We start from the raw sequence: 20851 nt of genomic DNA, 5'->3' as shown, positions 1-20851 counted from the left end.
CAAAGTTTTGCCTCTAATGGTTAATGTTTTTTACCTCTGGTGAAGTCTAAGCTCTCACAATCAGCTAATCAGCCAAGGCTGAATCAATTTGTTCTTCATTCTGTAGCATTCTATCTCCTATGGTGGATACACCAGGTTTTCTCCTATCATCCTGTAAACTACATAACTAAAAAGCTCACTCTTAATAGTTGGCACTGCTTGTCTCTTGTTCTCATGTCCCCTTCCTCTCCGCTTCCTACAGTGCTGGCTCCTAGAGTATCGGCACAGCTATCGAAGTGAGGGCATTGTGGGTTTCTACGATCCTGCTTCACTCCCTATTCTCAGACTGTTCCCACTAACTCTCGATATTATCTACGATCAGCATTTCTTCTAGACCCTTGTGGTTAAAATCATTCTCTCCCAAACAGTTCTGCAGATTAGTAATGTTATGAAGTACTTACTGTGACTCTTTCAGGCTAATCACAAGGTGTGTTAGAAAGAAAGCATCCTGTGCTTTGGAATCCCGAATTCATGGTTGCCCTTGAAACACCAAAGGCTTTAGGAGCTAAATCAGGTCTACTGTATATTTCCTCCTCACCCAGAGGAGAGTCATCAGAGAAATGTTTTCCCTATGTAAAAGTCATTTCATCCATAGCTCTAAGACAGTGAAACTAGAGGCAGCCAGTAACAATTTGTATAAGGGAGGCAAGAAGAGCAGGTAGCACACAGGCTGCTTGGGTCAAGTCCAGAATTTTGCAGCAAACTATCCATCGGCCTTGCCAAAAATGGGTTAAATTCCCCATGGCCTTGCCACAAGGAGAACTTGCTTGTGCTATTCTCAGGCCTTGATCCCTGAAGAAAACACATGGCTCCCAGCACCTGTGCATCAGCATCATCCCAGCACTGGGAAATAGGTGAGCATGGAGCCTAAACATAAGCCCAAAATGCCGACCCACCATCAGCATCAAGCCGGAGTTCATCTACTGCTCCCATTCTGTTTGGCTTTTAGTGACTGTGCTCTGTTGTGAAACCCAATGCTCCGTGTGATGAAAACAGAATTCTGTGCCCATATTTACACAAATCATAAAACTGATCATGCAGTTGGTTATTACAGAATACCACCAATTCACTAGTAACAATGAACTTACCTTCCAAAGGGTTATAGAAAATATAAGTGGAATTACTTCAATTTTGGTTTTTTGTTCTGCGGTATAAGTCATTTATTTCTGTGGAAGATGTCACTGTCTCTCCAGCAGATTAGCCCCAGGAGGCCTAGCAACTGTAATTACTACATTTAAATATTCCACATATCTGTCAAGACTTCAAAGGATTCTGTGGTGTCAGTTTAAATATAAATATATATAATTCTATTACTCATCACTTGAGGCCGTTCTGAAAATTTTATTACTTATGAATACTACTTATAATATTACTTATGATTCAGACTTCAGTGTCATAATGTATATGTTGCATAGTTTGCTATACTGCTAGCCTCTCTATTGATTTATTAGTTAAGAAAATATCCACTCTGATGCAGCAGGCATAAGTGTTCTCTTTCTGCAGAAAATACATACTTTCTTGCCGAGGTAAACTTGTCAAGATCATTTCATCTAATTGTCAAAGAAAAAAAAAAGAACACCAGAAAAACCACTTTGAGCTTTACATGGAGTCAAAGTAAGGTTGGAAATTTCATATAAATACAGTATTTCAAGCAAATGCTAGCAAAACATATAACAAGCTTTTTATTTGTTTGCTCTGCTTCCAAAGGGAAACCTTTGTGTTTATCAGTGACCACGCTAATGGTCAATAGCTTCCATTCTTTTTATGCCTTTAATGTAAGTGTAGATTTTGTGCATTCTGTAATTTCACCTTATAAACAGCCTCAATGGTCCTGCAATGAAAATCAAGCAGTTTGATGGTATAGTAGCCACAGCTACATAATTTTGCACCAGGATGGGTCATAAGGTTGCTATATTTACCTCTAAGTTAGCCTTGCTCATGTGTCTGTATTTATTTATCCTGCTTGAATAGCCTTTACAGTGAAGATAAAAGTACAATTATTTCTACAACAATGGAAGATTCAGGGTGCCAGAACCTAATACCACAGTGCCCAACAATGACAACTAGCCCCAGTGAATAGCACTTCAAGGCTTTTAATCTCCATGACAACCTACGTTGCATTCTTCAATAAAATACCATTTTGCATGCATACAAACATATTCTTTATTTGAAGTCTACATATTATAAATATCACCAGCATTGAACATTTAAAAAAAAAACATACTTTCCTTTTAAATGCCTCGGAGTTCTTCCCATAGAACTAATTAGATGAACTAGAAGCTAGATTTGTATCTTTACATCGACAGTACACCTACACAATGAGCCGCCAACAGACTTTCTGAAATGGATACTGAAACTGATGCCGTCTTCAATCTGACTTGCTGTGGAGAGGCTACCCCCAAGTTCTCAGGCGTTGCCCTGAAAAGGTTTGGATGCAGTGAAGAGGTAACGTTACTCTTGACCAAGTCATCACTGGTCTCCTCCCAGGGGTGTGGGGAGGATGCTACCAAAAAGCTCTGGATTTTGTTTGTCCTCCCAACTGTCAACAAATCTAACTAGTTCCTGGTGAACCTTGCAGGTGAACTGATTGCTCTGTTTCTCCCCTTCTCGTGATTTTATGACATAATGATTTGTATAACCAAGAATAAACCAGGACGGTGTAGGCAAGAAGCCTGTAACTGTGAGGTAGAAGGTGTGACAGTCAGCATTAGTTGTCTGCTTGGCAAGATGGAAAATCACCAGAGAGACAAACCTCTGGGCACATCTGTGAGAGGTTATTGGGTTGACTGAGAGGGCAAGGCACACCCTAAGTGTGAGTGGTACCGTTCCATGTGCTGCACAGTAGATAAAAGTGGAAAGAACTCGGTACAGTGTCCATCTCCTCCTCTGCTTCCCGACTGCAGAAGCCATGTGACCGACCACTTCAAGCTCCTGCTGACATCACTGCGCTGCCAGAATGGACAGTACCCTCAAAGTGTGAGCCAAAATAATCCCTTTTCCTCACAAGTGGCTTTTGTTAGGATAGTTTATCACGGCAACAGGAAAAGTAACTAATATTGTCGTTATCCCTACCGACTTCCAGGTACCCATGCTGGGAAGGAGAGGGAAGAAGGGGGAAAGGGGAGGAGAAAGGAAAGATAGAGAAGGGGAAGAGGGAGAGGGGAGGGGAGGGGAGGGGAGGGGAGGGGATGCGAGGGGAGGGGAGGGGAGGAGAGGAGAGGAGAGGAGAGGAGAGGAGAGGAGAGGAGAGGAGAGGAGAGGAGAGGAGAGGAGAGGAGAGGAGAGGAGAAAGTTGTATCTGTAGTTTCATCCAGGCAAATTTGAGCATCTTTGTTGATCTGGTTTTTCTCTTCTGTACTTCATTGTCCAAAAAGTAAATCAATAAAACTGGTTTATTGCACAGAACTTCACTACCTTTTGAAACTGCCCAACTAGGCTGGCTCCTGTGTAATCAGAACTGTGGATGGGAAAGGTGTTGCAAACCCAAGAGCCTCCTAAAGTGAGGCGATCAAGAAAGAACACAGAAAGCTTTTAAATACTGCTTGGTTTTCTTATGAAAATTAATTCTCAAACTGGGCCATTGTGATGCACGCCTTTAATCCCAGCACTCAGGAGGCAGAGTCAGGCAGATCTCTGTGAGTTCGAGGCCAGCCTGGTCTGCTAGAGCTAATTCCAGGACAGGCTTCAAAGCCACAGAGAAACCCTGTCTTGAAAAACAAAAAGAAAAAAGAAAAAGAAAATTAGTTCTCCTTCAGTATCTCCAATCCTTTATGAAATGGTTTCTTTACTCCCTGCCTCCTTAAGAAGCTAAGTGGGATTAATTACCATGCCTACCACACAGAACCTTCAAGAAATGCAGAAAAATATGTTTAATAACCCACCCACTCACAGAAAACAACTAACCTCTTCTTTATAAACGTAAACTAAAAAATAAATACATCTTTTCTGAATTTGCATTCTCTTCATAGAAAACAGCTTAGCTGTGTTCTTCTCATCACCCAGCCCTTGACCTAAGAGTACAGGATCAACTTCTCAAAGCAAGAATAGCATGGATGCAAAAGCCAAGCCATGACTCCTCCTGTCTAGATTTCGATAGGTGTCACTTCTGTGGCCTGCACAAGATGCCATGTCTATCTTGCTACCTTCTCTACCACAACGGAAGTATTTTCAGGTTCCGAGGTTCATGTTAGTCATTCCATCAAGGATCCAGTAATAATCAGAAAAACAACTATGGACTCGCACAAACTCAGCAGACATTTTATTAAAACGATTTCCTGTTTGCTTCGAATTTTACAAAACAATTTAAGTAACGTTTTAATTATTATATAACTGGATTTTTCCTGAGTTTACTAATCATTTTGTCATGTAAAAATATGTGATGCGTACTAATTATCACATGATGATGGCAGACAACCAAGCAGCCTGCTTTTGCAGAGTTCTGATCACCTCAGCAGCCAGGCACACGTTATAAAATGCCATGAAGCTGGTGGAGTTAAGACTTGGATAAATCTTAAACAATGGCGGCTCTTTTTGTTCACAGGGTAATCCATCTGGCTCTGCTTCGACCTCAGGAGCCCATACTGCATTCATCCTTAGGAATCTCCAATTTATAAAACTGCAACCCCCACATGAAACAGCACAGCACCAAGGTCTGTTAATTGAACCAAATCGCAATCTTAGTGAAAAATCCTTCTAAACACAACAGTCTAATCACTACATTTTAACACATTTCTTGTGCAGTGTTTGGTCGGATGTCTTTTGTGCTTAGAAATTGAGACTTTTCCTCTTCCACAGTTTCCAATTGCTTTGATAAGGGTGTTAAATGGAAGCATCACCATGTCTATTATTAACTATTCCTGGGAATAAGAACGACGGCTGTCATGCAGTGGTCTCACTCCCTGAAAATGTCAAGGTGAACAAACAACATAGAAAGACCTGCATTTCCCTGCTGACTTATTTTTAGGTAAATATAATTCAATTTTTAAAGATTATGCCCAATTGTCCAATGAGGAGTGGTCGGCCTTGAAAACCATATGCAGACCACCAACGAAAATGGACTCAGCAGGTTAGACTGTATATTTATGCATCACATACATGCATATGCCCATATATTCCATAACACTAATAACCAAAGAAAAAGAAGAGAGGTTATTAACTTGAGGAGCCCATAGGAGGGGTTGACGGGAGGATTGCGGAAAGCTATAAAAGAAAGGAAAGAGGATGAGGAGGTGATGGAATTCTGACTCGATTGAAAACATATTTTAAAAAATTGTGTCTACCAAAATAAATTGTAGGTACAAAAGAAGCCGTGAATTCGCACACTCTAATTTCTCTTCTGAGAAAGAGAAAGAAAGAAAGAAAGAAAGAAAGAAAGAAAGAAAGAAAGAAAGAAAGAAAGAAAGAAAAGAACTTTCAAAGTCAGTGTTACAGCCTCCAAATAGTTGCCAAACAAGGGCAGTTGAGTTGATTGATGTTGTCCGTGTTCTAGTGATTTATAAGACTTAAAAAACACATAACTCAAATTGCAAGTCCGCTAAAACAAGCTTAGTCCTCAATAAAGGTAGCCAGAACGTCAGAGATCTTCTCACAGGAAACCTAGTAATTCATAATTGGTGGCCTTATTTTCTGAGAGCCAAAGAAATGAGTACTGCCATTATTCTTTATGCCCAGTTTCACTATCAAACCTCATGCAACTTGCTGTTACCATTTCCAGTGAGCCCACCACTGTCAAGCTTGTGCGACACTGAGTCTTCCCGAAATCAATGATCTATGAAAGTGTTTAGTTGCTTTTGGACAACCAAAGTCTACTCTTTGGGCTCTTCCAGAAGTTCTGATTGTCTGTGGTGTGCTGTGGAGCACATTCTAAAAGCCAAGCCTCTGATTTCCATGTTGTCAATTTCCATGACAGTAATTCTCTCACACAGCTGAACTCAAGGTAGCAACACCAGGTCACCAGATGGGAACCTAGGAAGGTATATGTGATCTAGTCCTAGAAACAAGAAAAACAAGTTCTACCAAGTTCCAACACACCATAACTGATTGCTGACTAAAAAATAACTGGTATAAGAAATCGGAAATGGTTAAAAGATGGAAAGTGAGAAAAAATAGCCTAGAATGCTAAGAGCCAGAAGCAATCTTTGTTAATGTGGTATGTGGCACTAACAGACACCACGAACAGCCCTTGCACAGGACTCCAGAATGCCTACGTTTAGTTCCGTGTTTGTAGAAACTATGGAAATTTCAATGCAATCTCAGGCTTGAATCATTTGTAATAAGAAATCAGATAAAGGAGGAACTGCATTCAGTGAAAGAAAATAAATTGGCTGAGCATTGATAGAGATTTCAGCAATGGATTTTTAGCAAAAGCTGTGAGAAAATAAACTCAGAAGTTAGCCCTACATTCCTACATTGTGAGATCAAAGGTGCTGACAGTAGAGGAGGAGCCTGAGTCTGGAAAGAGACATCAGGACAAAAACAGGTCACTTACTATGTGGAGGAAAATTTGACAACTACCAGACAACCATGTTGATTTGTAAGAATCACACAAAATTTTTCCATCAAAAACTATAGTTTTTTGACACCAAAAACATGACCCTTGAAAAGGAATCAACAGTTCTGAGAAGCATCACAAGCCCAAGAAAATTTAAAGTTTCTTGTTAAACAGAACACATTTCAAAGAAGGAAGAAAACAGATGTGGCTAAAATTGTCACTGCAAAGTCAACATTGGAGGGCAACAACCGTCTTCTTATTTGGAGTACATATGAACAATAAACTGTGCAGCTATTTATCAGTGTTCTGGATAGTCACCTGTGATTGTGGTTCACAGTCTATAACTCTAGCTGCAGAGGACTTCAAAAGCTTGATTTTCCATCATGACAGGCTGAGATTGAAGAGGCTACAGAGACTCTTATCTCCAAAAGAACATGTGATATGCTTATATCACAACCACCATGAAAATCAGCGTAGTGGTTCTTAGGAAGATGAGAATAGATCTACCTTAAGACCCAGCTGTACCACTCTTCGGTATCTGCCCAAAGGACACTTCATCCTACCACAGAGACCCTTTCTCAGCCATGTGCTTGCTGCTCAGATGTAGCCTTACTTACTACCTTGATGTTCCTGAGGTTTGATAGTATTCTTTCTACTAGATAGAGTGTTCTTTTCTCATTGGCAAAATACTCCTTCCCATTGGCAAAATACTCATTTCCCATCAGCTAAAACTAAGGGTCATGTGGAAACCTAACACAAGAAGTTTCTTAAAATATGTACATATAAGAAATAAACCTCGAGCAAGGAACTCAGGACCATGAGGGGTGCACCCACACACTGAGACAATGGGGATGTTCTATCGGGAACTCACCAAGGCCAGCTGGCCTGGGTCTGAAAAAGCATGGGATAAATTCGGACTAGCTGAACATAGAGGACAATGAGGAATACTGAGAACTCAAGAACAATCGCAGTGGGTTTTTGATCCTACTGCATGTACTGGCTTTGGGGGAGCCTAGGCAGTTTGGATGCTCACCTTAGGAGACCTGGATAGAGGTGGGCGGTCCTTGGGCTTCCCACAGGTCAGGGAACCCTGATTGCTCTTCGAGCAGATGAGGGAGGGTGACTTGATCGGGGGAGGGGGAGGGAAATGGGAGGCGGTTGCGGGGAGGAGGCAGAAATCCTTAATAAATAAATTAATTTAAAAAAAAAGAAAGAAAGAAACCTCAATGGAGCTACCAAATAGTGGGGAAGACAAAACCCCACATAGACATCTCTTGTCACCAAATGAAACCCACAGTTCCAGAATAGCTTATATCTAATCACGTTGTTCGCCAAAGGGGTCCCATGGAAATTCTCCCATCCACCCAGGTTATTGTCAAAGCTATTGTTTGTTCTTCACAGACTTAGAGTAAGGCCCTATAGCTGAGGACACACCTACACAAGTCATTGAACACTGAGAAGTTTAGCTGGTAGCTACCTAGAGCCTTCACCCCTACCAACTTACTAGTGTTCATGGTAATGGGAGATACTCTACACACTACCAGAGGAGAAAGGTAAACACCAACCCAGCTTTAAACCCTTTCATCTACAGTGGTGCCTGCCTGCAAACACATTGGTACAGCAGTAGCATGAAGCTTGTAGCCAACCAATATCTGACTGGATTTAAGGCCCACTTCATGAGATGAAACCCACACCAGACACTGCCTGGGTGGCTAAGAACCTAAGGCTAGATAGGCCAAGGACCTAGAGGAAATCCAAACACTGTTGTTCTACTAAAGGAACACAGCAAGGAAACAACTCCTAGCAACATTCTCTATACTCACAGATCAGTGTCTTGCTCAACTATCATCAGAGAAGCTTCCTCTTACAGTAGATGGGAACAAAATCAGATCCACAGTGGGACAATAGGCAGAGAGTAAGAGACCTTGGAACACTCAGCCCTAATGGTTGTCTCCATCAAAGTTCTCCTCCCTTCTTAATTAAGGTTCTCTCCTCTCAGCTGGCTTCAGCTTCTGTCAAGTTAACATAAAACTATAAATAGAACATTAAATTTTATGTCACCTGGAAGAACTTAATGTCATCAGTCATCTCTAAATCTGCTCAGGTAGTAATAGCAGAGTGTCAGAGCATAGGTGGCTGATACGCAGGAGTTTTTCTCTTGTAGCTCAGAGACTACACAGTCTAAGATCAAAGGACCAATGGATTCATATTGATGAAGGCCAGATGGTGCCCATAACAGTGCACAGATAGTGAGAGGGACAATGTAGATCTCTTAGATTTCTCAGCACAAGTCCATGCAGCAAAACCCTGTCATAGCTTTTCCACTAGGGCCTATGAACTCCCAAGCCAAGGGATTTCAACCAGCTTTAAAGGACTTTGTGGGAAAAAAAAAATCTTGAAACCAATCAGAAAGCATTTGGTCATCCCCATGACAGTCAGGTCATGCACCCATGGGCAGTTCAGTTGTGTATCACATAGCAGGTCCATCTGGGTAAGACTATAGCAAACATGTATTTATAGTGAAAGCAATCAAAACAAACTAAAATCTTCAGAGAGCTGAAATACTAGAAATATCTCAATACTACACAATAATCCAAGATTTCTGTGATCCAATTGCCTACCATGATGCTAAAATACTTCTCCCCCCACTTTTACAACTTTCTATTTTTATCTTTCTTCACACAACCATGTTTTTACAGTCATATCTATAGAAAGAATACTAATGCTGCTACAAGCTTCTGTAGCACCAACACGGGAATGTGAACTGCATTCAATCTCATATAGTTCCTGTCAAGACAGAAAAATGTGTGCTGTGTGTGACATCCCCTCTGTTGCATTATCAGCTACGTCGTACCTGGCAGGGTAGAAATGCCATCTTGATTGAGTCAGTGAGAAGCAAAGCCCGTCATTTTCCAGAGATGGTGACTGCAGGAATTTCCACAGGCTAGTTCCGGCTTGATACATTTGCACAGTGTCATTTAACCTCTTCCACGCTGTTATTACTGTTACTGGTTCACACATTTATGCCAGGCAAGCCCTTGGCCCATGAATGTTTATGTGATGGCATTAAGTGAACTGGCATCCAGAACAGACCAAAACGCTAATAGTATTTAAGTCTATTAAGAAATACTTATGGACCACAAAAATATATCTCACTATGCCTGAAGTCAATGAGTTTTCAAGCATTCTTGCAAATAAGAAAGTACTGACTTCTCAATCAGAAGTTTGGTTTTGGTCCTGCAATCTTATATGATTTTCTGGTTGTTAAAATCAGGTGTATATGTGTGTTTCTATTACATTTATGTATTTATTTGTGTAAATGTGTGTGTCTGAGCACACAAATGCTGTGGCATGCATATGGAGATATGTGGACAACGTCTGGAGTCAGGTTTTATTTTTCTTCTAGGGTTCTTATGGGTTCCAGAGATCAAAGTCACATTTTCAGGCTTGCCAGCAAACACGTCTATCGAATAAGCCTTCTCATCAGCCCAGATTTGGAATACTAAGTGGTAATAAAATCAAAACATTTTAGCTTCTGAAAAATGACAGAAATTGCAGTGACTCGGTAGCAGCTTTCCTTTTATCTGGTTCCACATTGCATGACGCAGCTGTGCATCAGGTCATGCGCAGAGCCTGGCTTACATTCTAGCACAGGCAACAACTGGTGACTCATCAGTGGTTCCAGCACAAACTACCTCTTCCTGCATAGATCCCTGCATAGTTGGAGACATATTAGCACTATCAGCACGAGTGTGGCAGCGTAGTTAAGATGTGTGATTCTCCAGAGTGATTCCCAACTCAGGCTGGATGCCCAGATCCCTAGGGGATTAAAGAAATCTCTGTGATTTCAGTGCTGCCCACATCAGTTAAACTCAGACCTGTGAGGGAAGGGCTCAGGCACCAGTGCTTCTGATTTCAACAATACGACCCTTTCCTGGAAAACGATTTTTCTTCTTGTCCCTTGTACAACCATAGAACTCCATGACAATCCCAAACAGGAACGCTGCTCATTACAAGAAAAAAGGACCTGGACCTAAATCACTTGAACTGTGTTTACTCATCTAATTAACATTTCAAAGAAAATTGATCACAGGAAATTATACTGTACCCAAGTTTGCTGTGCCCAAGTTACTCAAACAAGTTTACAGAGAAAGACCGCTGCTGAAGCATTATTTGTAATAGCCAGAACCTGGAAACAACCTAGATGCCCCTCAATGGAAAAATGGATAAAGAAAGTGTGGCACATCTACACATCAGAGTACTACTCAGCGGTAGAAAACAATGACATCTTGAATTTTGCATGCAAATGGATGGAAATAGAAAACACTATCCTGAGTGAGATAACCCAGACCCAAAAAGATGAATATGGTATGTACTCACACATAAGTGGATTCTAGCCATAAACAAAGGGTATTGAAATTATAGTTCATGATCCTAGAAAAGCTAAGAAATAAGGTGAACTCAAAGAAAAACATATATAGATCCTCCTGGAAATTGGAAGCAGACAAGATCACAAGGCAAAAGCTGGTAGCATAGGGGTGGGGTAGGATGGGGGAAGGGGAGAGGAGGAGAGAGAAGGGAGAAGGGGAGGGTTGGGGAGAGCTTGGTGAAGTGGAATAGTTGAGATGGAGGAAGGACAGATATGGGAGCAGGGATGAAGATATTTTAATCAAGGGAGCCATTTGGAGGTTGGCAAGAGGCTTGGCTCTGGAGGGTTCCCAGGAGTCCACGGAGATGACCCCAGCTAGGACCCTGGGCAGTGGAGGAAAGGGTGCCTGAACTGGCCTTGTCCTGTAGTCAGACTGATGACTGACTATCTTGAATATCACCTTGAATAGAGCCTTTGTCCGACGACAGATGGAGATAGAGACAGAGACCCACATTGGAGCACTGGACTGAGCTCCCAAGGTCCAGATGAAGAGCAGAAGGAGGGAGAACATGAGCAAGGAATTCAGGACCACGAGGGGTTGGTCCACCCAATGAGACAGTGTGCCTGAGCTAACGGGAGCTCACCAAATCCAGCTGGACTGGGACTGAATGAGCATGGGATCAAACTGGACCCTCTGAATGTGTGTCTGACAATTGGGGCAGACTGAGATGCCAATGATAATGGCACTGGGATTTGTCTCTACTGCATGTACTGGCTTTTTGGGATCCTATTCTATTTGGATGCATACCTTCCTAAGCCTGGATGGAGGGGGGAGGGCCTTGGAATTCCCACAGGGCAGGGCACCTTGCCCAAAGGACTGGAGGGGGAGGGTGTATGAGGGAGTGGAAGGGAAGTGGGAGGAGGGGATGAAGTGGAAATCTTAATTGGTATTATTTATAAAGTAGTAAGAAAATTTAAAAAAATAATTAAGAAATATATACTGTATATGTATATTTCTGCCCTTGATTAAGATATTGTGTTTGTGTAGCTCATTCAAAAATGTAATGTATAATTAAGAAATGTAGGTTAAGAGATAATCATCTATGATAGTAAGTTAGATAGTCAAGCCACTGCCACGTGGTGATTTTTCTAGACATATAAAGATATATTTCAGTTAGATAGGTATTCTTCAAATCTTTCAGAGACCTTCAGAATATGGTATTTAAATGTTTTAAAAATTTAGGACTTTTTATGACAGTGAGACACACCTGCTCCAATCTACTTCAAGAGAAAGATGGGCACTGAAGAGGCTCTTTATGGAGTTTGTTAGCCATTTGGGCAAGGAACTGCTCTTCTCTGGACTACTTCACCGGACATGCTGAACCCACAGAGAAATGACTGCTGAACTTGCCCAATGGTGAGATGATCCATTGGAGTTCCTGTTTCATGAAAGAGTCTGCCAGACATTCTGCAGAATACAGAAGAAAGTGACTGGCAAACTGCCAGTATAGGCGAAAGTGTTTTTTAAATTTCCTTCTTCTTGGAAAAGTCTGCTGGATACTATGGGCCTGTAGGCTGAAGACAGCTGCCCCAGTGATACAGAAGAACTTTGGGTGACTGTCCAGGTAGCGAGCTGTCTCTGTCAATTGTAGAATTTTGTAAGTTGCTTACAATGAACTTATTGTTTACTTAGGTAAATTATATTCTTCTGGAGTCTTTGATGGAGTTGAAGAATTTATAGTTATAGTTTTCTTCAGTTATGATAAAAGATAAATATTGTAACTGTAATTCTTGCTTGACACCTGTTTTGTTAGATGTAATTTTACTATGTTAAAGCCTTCATTTTTGTTTAAACAGAAAAGGGAAAATGGTGTAGGAGGTCCTTCTGGCTATGTGTTGCTTTCATTGGTTAATGAATAAAGAAACTGCCCTGGCCTTTTGATAGGGCAGAACTTAGGTAGGTAGAAAAGACCGAACTGAATGCAGGGAGAAGGAAAGCATTGGAGAGAAGCCATGGATCCTCTGCCTGAAATAGACACTGGTTAGAATCTTTGCCGGTAAGCCACTGCCACGTGATGATACACAAATTACTAGAAATGGGTTAAATTAATATAAGAGTTATCCAGTAAGATGCTAGAGCTAATGGGCCAAGGAGTGTTTTAATTAATACAGTTTCCTGTGTGGTTATTTTGGGACTAAGCTATCCGGACAGCCGGGATAAACAAGTGGCCTTGCTCCTTCAGAAAAAGACAAGATCTCCTGAGTAAATTGGGAGCATGGGGACAATGGGAGAGGGTAGAAGGAGAGGGAATAGAAATGGAAGGAATTGGAGAAAAATATATAGTTCAATAAAAACAATTTAAAAAGTTTAAAAAAGTATAAAAAAATAAAAACAAAAAAAAGAGTGAATGACTTCAATACCCCATTTTCTCCAACTGACAGGTCCTCTGTACAAAAAATAAGCAGAAAAACATCAGAATGAATTGACATTATACATCAAATGGACTAGGCAGATATTTACAAAGTATTCTATCCAAACACCAAAGAATATACATTCTACTCAGCAGGACATGACAGCTTTTCTAAAACAGATCACAGCCTTGGATGCAAAATAAACCTTTACCAATTCAAAGAGATTGAAATCTCTCCTTGTATACTATCTGCTCACAATGCAACAAAATTTAAAACTGATAGGGGAAAAACTCTCATAAATAAAGAAACTCATGGAGATCAAGCAACTCGTTACTTGTCAAAGATCAGCCTCAAGGAAAGAAGTGTGGAAATCCTGGGGAGAAACTAGTTTAAACAAAGTGCAATCTTAGTGTTTGTGACTATTGTAAATGGTGTTGCTTCCCCTGATTTCTTACTCAGCTTGTTTATCATTTGTATACAGGAGAGCTACTGAATTTTTAGTTTGGTTAATCTTGTATCCAGACATATCACTGAAGTTTTTTTTATCAGCTATAGGAGTTCCCTGGAAGATTTTGGGGATCATATATATATATATATATATATATATATATATATATACACACATATATATATATATAAATAATCATAGCATCTGCAAATAGCAATCCTTTCCAATTTGTATCCCTCTTGATCTCCTTTTGATATCTTATTGGTTGGGCTAGAACTCTGAGTATTAATCTTGTGGCAACTCTAACAAAACAAGTGGAAGAAAGAAATTGAAGAAGGGAAATCAAAAAAAAATGGAAAGATCTCCCATGCTCATGGATTGGTAGGATTAACATAGTAAAAAAAATGGAAATTTGCAGGCAAATGAATGGAACTAGAAAAATCATTATGAGTAAAGTAACCCAAACCCAAAAAGACTGTTGGGGACCAAGAAGCCCCCCGACATAAAATACTGACCAATTTTCCTCATCACCTCTGCAAAAACAACCTGCTGCAAAACAGCTTGCTGCACAATCAGCAATAGTTCTTGGGACAGACTGACCGCAGGATGTCCCAAGGAGACATTACAAATATGGCTGTTGTCTTTTGAAACGTCTTGTGGTCAAGACACTTTACAGACATTACAAATATAGTGTTGTCTCTTGAGGCATCTTGTGGTCAAGACATTTTACGAAAATAATTATTTCCCCCTTGGCCTAGGGCACAATAGTTTCCATTCCCCTCTAACCCTAGCCCTCCCTACCAAAACCATTCTATAAGAATAAACCCCTGCCTGCAATAAACGGAATCTTGACACATATTAGACTGACTCTGTCAAGTTCTTTATTCGCGCTTGGTTCCCTTTCTCTTTCCCTCCCTTCCTACCCAGGTGATCTCAAACTCGAGGCCCACGAATAACCTGGCCTGCTGGACGGGTCAAAAGACAAACATGGTATGTACTCACTCATAAGCAGATATTACAGATTCAATGCAATCCCCATCAAAATCCCAACACAATTCTTCACAGACCTTGAAAGAACAATACTCAACTTCAGATAGAAAAACAAAACATCCAGGATATCTAAAACAATCCTGTATAATAAAGAAACTTCTGGAGGTATTACCATCCCTTACTTCAAGCTCTACTATAAAGCAATAGCAATAAAAACATGATAGTATTGGCATAAAAACAAATAGGCAAACCAATGGAATAGAATCAAAGACCCTGTTGTAAATCTGCACTCCTGCACTGGGGGCAGGGGTACAAGGGATCTGGTTGGGCATGTTGGCGGGTTGGAGTCAGAAGGGAAGGGGAGAGTAATGAAAGAAATGTCTTGATTGGTGGGGAGGATATTTCTGAGTTAGGGAAAAACCTAGTGGCAGGAAAAGTCCCAGGAATCCACAAGGATGACCCCATATAAGACTCCTAGCAATAGTGGGGAGGGTGCCTGAACTGGCCACCTCCTGTGATCAGATGGGTCATCATAGAGCCTTTACCCAGTAACTAATGGAAGCAGATGCAGAGATCCACAGCCAAGCGATGGAGCAAACTCAGGGGGTACTGTTAAAGAGAAGGAGGAGGGATTGATGAGCCAGGGGGTTCAAGGTCATGACAGGGGAACCCACAAAGAAAGCTGACCTGAGCTCATGAGAGCTCACAGACTCTGGACCAACAGTGAGGGAGTCTGCATGGAACCAACCTAGGCCCTCTGCATTTGTGTGACGGTTGTGCAGCTTTATCTGTTTGTGGGACTCCTAGCAGTGGGATCAGGACCTGGCCCTGGCTCTTGAGCTGGCTTTCGGGAACCTATTCCCCTTGCTGGGATGCTCTGCCAAGCCTTGATGCAGGGGAGGAGCTTGGTTGTGCCTTGATGTGCCAGGCTCCCATGGGAGGACTGCCCCTTTCTGAACCAAGACAGAGGAGGAGTAGATGGAAGTGGGATAGATCAGAGGCAGGGTAGTGGGACTGGGAGGAGAAGGAGGAGAAACACTGGTCAGTTTCTAAAATAAATGAAAAATTTTAAATAATTTTTTTTAAAAAAGTAGAATCTTGACGAGCTGCCCAAATTTGAGTTTTTATCAGGAACACACTGACTTAGCAAGGCGCACAGCACAAGAGGTAGAAGCAAGGAAATTACAGTTTGAGGTTACAACTGCCCAAAGCCCATTCTGAATTTTTACAAAGCAAACTTCCCTGCAAATGCCATGGCTATGACTGCAAGGCAGAACTTCACTGAACCCACTGCTATTCAGACTCAGGGCTGCCAGTTGCTCTAAGCGTATATGGTTGGAGTAGCTCAGACTGAATCTTGGAAGACATTATTTTATTTATTGCCACCACTGTCCACATATTTTGAGTGTGGCAGATTTGTCCCTGGGTGAGGTTTGTTGATCTGGAGGAGCTTCCTACAGGACAAAACCTGTGGCAGTTCGAATGTAATTGGCCCTCCAAGCCCATAGGGAGTGGCACTCTTAGGAGGTATGAGGTGGGAAGTACTTCTGTATATGTGTTGCTTTTACTTGTTAATGAATAAAGAAATTGCTTTTGGCCAAAGGCTTAACAGAGTAAAGCCAGGCTGAAAGAGATCTAAAGAGAGAGTAGGCAGAGTTAGGAAGTCAGGAGAAGCCATGTAGCCCCACCAGAGACAGCAGCCTAACAGAATTTTACTTTACCTGGTAAGCCACAGCCACACGGCGATACACAGATTAATGGAGATTAGTTAGTTTAAGATATAAGAGTCAGGCAGAAATACATTTAAGCTATTGGTCAAACAGTTTTGCAAATAATATAGTTTCGGTGTGATTATATCATGGTCTGGGCAGCCAGGGACGAAAAAGCAGCCTCTGCTACTACAGATGTATAGCTTGGTTGGAGTCGGTATGGCATTGTTGGAGGAAGTATGTTACTGTGGGGAGGGTCTTGAGGTTTCCTATGCTCAGGATTTCAGCTACTTTTCCATCACCACATCTGGCTGCCTGCTGCCATGCTCCCCATCATGATGATAGTGGACTGAACCTTCTAAATTGTAAGTGAGTCCCCTCAATTAAATGTTTTCCTTTTAAGAGTTGCTGTGGTCATGGTGTCTTTTCACAGCAATAAAAAAAACAAGTTAAGACAGAAGTAGGTACCAGAGATTGGGATGTTGCTGTGACAGACCTGACCACGCATTTGTCTGAAGGAATATGGACCTTGAGACTGTGAATTAGAAAAGCAATTGAACTCTTTAAGTGCTGCTTAATGGGCCATACTAGCAGGAGAATGGAAGACAGTATTAATGCAATTTGAACAACTGGGGGGGGGGGGCTTGCCCAAGAAGTTTCAGAGGAGAATATTAATATGTGGTCTAGAGATCATTCTTGGGTATTTTGGTGAGGAAAAGGACTGCTTTTTGCTTTGTACAATGAGTATACCTGAGGCCAAAGTATATTAACTCCATTGGCAGAAGAAATCTCAAAACAGAACAGTCTACTATAGGCTCTGTCAAGAGATGACCAGTTTTCATGCTTATAAAGATTTATAATGGAAAGGGGAAAGCTGAGCAGGGCAAATTACAAAAGGGAAATTTTGATGAGAAAAAGAGCACCAGAAGCAGAAAGGAGCTACATCCTGTGCTCGAGGAGATAAAGAGATTAAGAAATGGAATAAAGGGAGTGGTGGCCTCATGGCAAGATCCCTCTCAGCTAAATTTCCAATTTGTGGAAAGAAACTAAAGAAAAGTTTGACGCCAAATGTGGTCAAGGACACATTTAATCCCAGCACTGGGAAGGCAGAGGCTGGAGGTCTCTGAGTTTGAGGCCATCTTGGTCTACAGAACAAGTTTTAGGACAGCCAAGCTTAGACAGTGAAGGGCAGAAAGCTGGCGGAGATGTAATTGAATGAGGGGGCCATGTTCCAGGCACAGTAAGCAGCAGAACTTGCACATTTGGCCACATGGTTCTGGCTTTAGAGCTAAGGATAGAAGAAACAGGTTATGGAATTTGCCTCCTCCACGCCTAAACAAAGTCGCTGAGGCAAGGTATTTGTCAGGGGTGTCCCTGAACGGAAGCCTAGCAGATAGGCCATTGTGTGAAGCTGTGAAGTTGAACCCTGGATTGCCTTGGAGAACCCAAGATGTTGGAGATGCCAAAGTTGTGGGATATCTATCAAAGAGAGCTGCTAACAGAGAGTGGAACCAGCCCAAGAGAAGGAAGTGTGTTGCAGTCAACAAAGCTGAACAGAGTCGGAGATCTAAAGAGCATTTCTACATTGGACATGGAGAGACAGAGTTTGGAGTTTGCCCAGCTGGATTTTGGTCTTGCATTGGTCCAGTGTTTCCTCACTATGCTTCCTTCCCTGAATTTTGGAGTGGTATTCTATATCCTGTGCCATTATATGTTGAAAGTATGTGATCTGGTTTTGTTGATTTTGAATTTACAAGGATTACAGTTAAGAGTTTACATGAATCTCAGAAGATAGTTTGAACTTTGAACTTTCAAACATTGTTGAGACTGATAAACTATATAGGGACTTTTGAAGTTGAACTAAATGCATTTTGCATTATGATACTGTTACAGGCTTGTGGGGGTCGTGGAGTAGAATGTAGTAATTTGAAAGTAATTGCCTCCCATAATTTCATAGGGAGTGGCACTATAGGAGGTGTGGCTTTGTTGGAGTGGGTATGGCCTTATTGGAGGAAGGGCGTCACTGTAGGGGACAGTTTTGAGGGTTCCTATGCTCAGGATGTTGCTGAGTGTCTCAGTTGACTTCCTGTTGCCTGTAAGATGTAGGACTTCAGCTCCTTTTCCAGCACCATGTCTGCCTGCATGCTGCCATGCCTCCTATCATGTTGATAACGGACTGAACCTCTGTGCGTCCCCTCAATTATGTTTTCCTTATCATTGTTGCTGTGGTCATGGTGTCTCTTCACAACAATAAAAACCCTAACTAAGACAGTCATCAGCCACTTTATGATCGGATTTCAGTCATACTCCATAAGATAAAACCCATACCTGGTGCCATCATTGATTCTAAAACAAACAAACAAAAAAGACTAGACAGATTATTGGCCCAAAGGAAGAACCTACTATGATTAATATGATAAGTTGACATAGTATTAAACTGACTTCAAATAAGTTACTTGAAAAGTTATTTCATAGAAATAATAAAAAAAATACATCTCTAAGGCCTTATCAAAAGAGTTTCTATTTGCAGCAGATGATGATTAACACAGAGATCCAAATGGATCAAGGTAGAGAGAATAAGAGACTACAGAATTCTCATGCCCAAATATACTTATTTGTTTATTATAAATATATATGCTACAACTTTTCCTCCCAAGACTCAGGGATTGTTGTAGATGAGGGGGCAGAACAAGTGTGAGAGCTAGAAAGAGTAAATGCCTACAGAGAAACAGTGTCCTCTGAACACAGCAAGGTAGCAGCATATATGAACTCACAATGGTTGGGATAGCATTCACAATACATGTGCAAGTCCAAGACAGACCAAATTCTGTCTAGGAGAGGAGAGGTCAGCACAAAACCACATGCCTAGCTAGGGAGCTATCGGCAACTGTTAGCTGCTGAAAGAGGGAGAATCAGCTTTCTCTGAAAGTGTAACCTTTCAGAGATTAACCATGCTCGATTGGAGGACACACACCTAAGAATATGTGGGTAACACAATTTTGTCCTGATGTGTTCAATTTAAAAAATATTAAAAGGACATAAAGTTGCATCAGTAGGGAAGGTGGGGTGGATCTTAGAAGAACTGGGGAGAGCAAATATGACCAAAGCATGTTGTGCCATATTCTCAAGGTACGAATAAAAATGTTTTTAAAGAAAAAGAAAATCCTTAACCCTTGATATCTCATCTCTTTGGACACTTCAGAAAATTAGTAGGGAAACTTAAACAAACGTCAACTCACCCTAGGCAGGGAACTAACAACAAATGCCAAGTAAAAATACCACTAACTTGTTCAACTTGAAAATCAATGAATTTGTTGGTTTTACATATAGGAATATGGGTGAGAGGTTGCTTTAGGAGCAGAAATGACTCAAAGACGGCTCCATTGTCACTCTGCTTGGGTGACAGCTTGTGTGAGCTGGAGGGAGTGGTGCCTCTGCTAGGCAGCTCAGCTGGCCTCTGCTTCCTCCAGGAAGCTCAGCTTGTCTGATTTCTCTCCGCAGTCCTTGCTGCTTATGTACACTTGAGACTGAAGGCCCTAGAGAACCTTGTCAGTTTCAGGTGCTTCGTGAAGCTTGGGAGTTGTTTACTTCCTAAATTTAAAGAGCTTCCCTGCAGGGTGGCATGTTTTGCCTCCCTTTAGACCATCCTGTCTGTGCTTTAGATTCCTTCCAAGACAGAATGTTTTATCTTAGAGGAAATTGCTATGCCAAGATCATCCAGGCCCCAGCTAATACAAAATCACTCCTACGCTGCCCTGCTTCAGCAAAAGTCTTGTCTTTACTCAGAATCCCCCATCCCCGGGTGTTTCCTGTTGGTCATTTTACCTCCACTAACTCCACTCAGCTCCCTGACTCTAAGTCTCCACTTCTCTCTGTGCTGTATTCAGAATGGAGCCCATGCCTACTGTGAAGCATCTTCTCAGTACAATAACCCTGCATAAAATATTATTCTGTTTTTGCCACATTGCTGTCCAGCTCTGAGTTTTTCTTTAATGATATTCAATTTGTGATAATAAACTTATAGAAAAAGAGTAATAAACATTTGCTTCAACCTGGAAATTTTTTATTTAAAGTGCTTACATATATTGAAAACTCAGACCAATGACTTTGAAACACAAAGTTCTTTGTTTATCTGTAAAATGTGTGTAGCTTGCCCCCAGAAAATCCTAAGCATCCCTTAGATGTGAACCTCTGTTTGCCCCTCTTGAAAATGTGACAAGGGTTCAGATTCCAGGTCCATTCAATTCTTGGCTCTCCTGCTCGAACTGCCAATTAGAGCGTTCTGTAGTACAGACATCTGTCCACTGGATGGAGACCAGCTCATTTCACAAAGCAGTTGTCAAATGACACTGACGTTCCATGGCAACCTGCATTGGATTCAAACCCGTGCCCTC

Source organism: Microtus pennsylvanicus, chromosome 14 (assembly GCF_037038515.1).
Source record: "Microtus pennsylvanicus isolate mMicPen1 chromosome 14, mMicPen1.hap1, whole genome shotgun sequence".
NCBI lineage: Eukaryota > Metazoa > Chordata > Mammalia > Rodentia > Cricetidae > Microtus > Microtus pennsylvanicus.
This window is presented reverse-complemented; position numbering follows the sequence as displayed.